The following is a 3,857-nucleotide window of genomic DNA, read 5'->3' as shown; positions in this document are numbered from 1 at the left end:
TTTCAAAAGCCTGTTTTTTTCAGTACGGCAGAAAGATGCCAGGCACTTTCCAAGCAGCCAATGTGCTCAGAGTGACATGCAGCTGTTGCCTTGTACATCGTATCCGGAGCATGCATGAAGCTTGTGCACATTGCTCAAGAGGTCACTGAGGTCATGCATAGTCCCAATGTTCACGCTCACGAAAGCCTTCGTCTCGCGGCCTCTTCCACTTGCGGTTGCCACTCTGTCACTGCCCACAACAACGCATTTCTCAATTTGCAGCGCCTTACGTTCGAACTTCAATGTGAGAAATGCTGCAAATTTACCGCTGCTGTTCTCCACGGTGATTCTCTGCCAAGATGGTGGCAGCTCTACACATTCTATTTCGCTAAACGATGGCGCGGACGGCTCGGGCATATCGTCTTCCACGGCATCAGCAGGAATGGTGCTGCAAGAAGCTTGTTCGGATTGCAGTGACGCTGTTTCAAGGTTAGTGGCCCCATTGCTTTCTCGCTTTCGTTTTCGTCTTTTCTCCGCTGGCTTTGATAAATACGAGGGCAAGTTAGGGAAGATTTTCGGCAGCGCACCGTCGACGAGACTCCACTTACCCCTCGGGATTTCGACAGTTTCTCCGTTGATCACGTGCACATACGTTGTGAGAATGTCCTGGTCGTGAAAATGCAAAGAGCATACTCTGGACTTGGTTGTGAGGTCCTTGTCGGCGCGGGGTATGGTCCTGTTCCACGCTAGGCGTAGTTTCTCGTCGCTAGGAGCGGCAAAGAAATGGCGAACTGACCGGCTTGTGTCGTTCCGGTACCCGCTCGTACAACCGGGCACACAACACGTCGGCATGACTTGGTCGGCTTAGATGCACACAGAACACTTGATCGAATTAGCAGTCACGTAAACACATCAGCTACGAAGCACCGGAAAAGTTCCGAACACATGGCAACAGAAGAAAGAATGCGGTAGGTTAATGGCCACACACAGTTCCAACGGGGACTACACGGAGGAGCGCTCGATCCCGATGCGACTGCAGCGCCAGTCGAAGCGGAATCGGTGGCGGTTCCGCGCAACGCGGCGCAGTTTGTAAACTGAACCTGGTCTAGTAACGTTGGCCGTGCACTCGCTGCGTCAAACTTCGGTACCTCCGCTCCATCACGCCGCGAGATGGCAGGAGCGGTCGCGTGGCCGACATCCGGGTGAGCCGGCCCCTATTGCGCATTTGTGGACGAGCGGTCGCCGTCTAGTCGAATCAGTTGTCGCCACGTTGTACCCTAGTTTTCGTTCTTTTTGCGTTTTTTTTTGCCGCCAAACGTAGCCGTGTCAGATTGAAAAATTGTCTCCCCGTGCGAGAGCTTGTCTCCCCATGCGAGAGCTACGCTTGTAACAACGAGAATATTCGGGGTTTTACGTATATTTCTTTAAAGCAGATATCATGTGAAAAGTCGCATTTCTCACCCCGTGGGTGCTGCTCAAGAGAACACCTTTGTCCCCAAGCAGGTTACTCAGAAGCTTTAGGCCATGGCAGGGGCATCAAAAATCATGAAGATGATGTCCTCTGCGTTGCTTGGATGTGGGGAAAATGTCTTCAGTGCCTCAAATGACTGCTCGTGCACGCGACAGCCGAGTAGCTTTGCCATGGACACATTTGCAGCAAGGCAGTCACATACAACAGCTACAACTTGCAACCCACACTCGCTGATGCAGTGGATTGCCTCAGTTAGCAGGTTCTTAAGTACTTCTCCTGAGAGACTATCAGTCAAAAAATATCCAAATGGCATCTTCCAGGGCGCTGCCATTCCGACCACCATGAAGACAAGTGCTTCGGTGACCAATGGCACATTATCTGCATCAGTGGGTTCCTGACTGTGGCCCAGGTCAACAAAGCCAATGAGGCGTCCTGTTGCAGTGTCCAGCTCACAATTTTTCTTAATGCTCATGCTATCGAGCACAATGCTGCACAGGCGCTGCCTTGGGGCATCATTTTTATGCCGCACCTTCGGGTCTTCTAAAACTTCAGCAGTGAAGCCTGGCCACCCTTGCACAACCTTCAGCCACTTCCGTATGGCCTGTACACTTGGCATAGGAAACAAGGTACTGAGGTACTCAGTATGCTCGTGGAGAGTAGTAATGCACTGTTGATGCAAACTTCATCTCATCACTGTACCTTCTTCCACGAGGCTGTTCTGCGGCATTTTTGCTCCAGCTCTGCATAATTTGCAGTGGCAAGTTTCCAAATTCTTCTAATTTTCTTTGTGCTTCATCTGAAAAAATGTTTCTTTCTTTCATTTTTCCTATGACAGTCTGCAGGCTACCATTTTTCTCGTTCGCCCGAGCTGTTTTCATTCCGAGTGCCTTTATCTTGTTTCTAGCGGTTGTCAGCATATCTCCCAGCCTCTTCACTTTGGTCTCTGGACAATCTCTTGAGCAGTACTCGTGGTCAAAGGTGCTGGATGCTGTTGCTAGAGCACTGGTTGATGGCTGTGGTGAATGGTCAATGCTTTTTGGGGATGCATGCTTTGCCAGGACTGCATGGCTGCTGGACAGTGGTACATCCTAGAAGGGATGATAAAAATGTCTTTATGTATGCAAGGAAGCATACGTAACAGTTATTAATATCAATACAACCTTCTTTTGCGGATATGTTTAGTTTTGATCAACTAACGAGCAAACTCAACCAAGCTCATTTTACTGGAGAGTTCTAACTGTACTGTTTGTTGCTAGGAAAATGCATTTAAAGAAGTATTACTAAAGTCAGCTCGCAGATGTACGAACGGCTTTATGCAAGTCAAGTTTCTGCTTGCATGCCATTATGGATGCGCATGCCCGAATTGACTGTTCTTTTTAAAATATCCTTGCAAGCATATTGCAATTTCGCCAGATTACACAATCTGCCTTCAACTACATGAACATTTTACTGTAGACACAAAGTCTGCACCAAAACCATACCAATACCTTTTTTAAAATTACAGCACAAAAACAGACATGCAGTACACAACCTAAGCACTACAGTAAATACTTTGTCGGAACGTGCAAACTTATCTATTCAGAAACACTCTTCTTGAAGCAGTGTGTGTACAAGCTAACTGGACCTCATTCATAAAAGATAATTCTTTTTATGACATGCAGAGTATAGAAGTGAAAAGGCGCGAGGGACGCGCGCTTTCACATGATATGATGATATTTGGTGTTTTGTGGCGCAAGGGCCAAATGTGGCCAAAGAGCGCCAAGACGATGAATGGTATGTTTGCCATGATCAGTGATTTTCGATGATAGGATGCTATGTGGCTGTAAAGGGGCCTAAGAACAAATCGCGGTATATGAGCGTAAAACATACATCGAATAGAATTATGACAGTGACGTGTGGAGTGATCTGTGGGTCGTGAATGTATAAGTGGTCATGGTGCTAAAATTTAAGGCTATAAAAGTAGCACGACGCCTACCGAAGGCCTTTGTGGCCAAAGACTACGAGGCACGTGCTTTCTTTAATAAAATACCGCAGCAGCGGCCTCTCCAGAGAGGCCGTGCTACAAGTCACCTGGATATATAACACGAAAGTTCTGTATATCTTTTAAAAACGCGATGATGGATTGGTATTTAAAAATAGGTTCGTTGCCCAAAAACATACAAGGATGTAATGGGAGATTTTGCCGTGATGGTAATGGAAAATGTCTTTTCCTCTGAGGCTCCAGTTCAGGGCACTGCAAAAGGACATGAAGTACACTGAGTGGCTCGCCACATTCATCAAAGACAGGGGGATCGCCACCAGACAATAAGTATGCGTGTGTACTGTATGTGTGTCCTATCCTGAGTCTGCAAAGTGTAACCTGTGTGCGGCGTGTCTTTGATTCTGGTGGCCAATGAGCGAGATGAGG

Source organism: Dermacentor silvarum, chromosome 9 (genome assembly GCF_013339745.2).
Source record: "Dermacentor silvarum isolate Dsil-2018 chromosome 9, BIME_Dsil_1.4, whole genome shotgun sequence".
Classification (NCBI taxonomy): Eukaryota; Metazoa; Arthropoda; class Arachnida; order Ixodida; family Ixodidae; genus Dermacentor; species Dermacentor silvarum.
The sequence above is the reverse complement of the archived record's forward strand: the minus strand, read 5'-3'. Positions refer to the sequence as shown.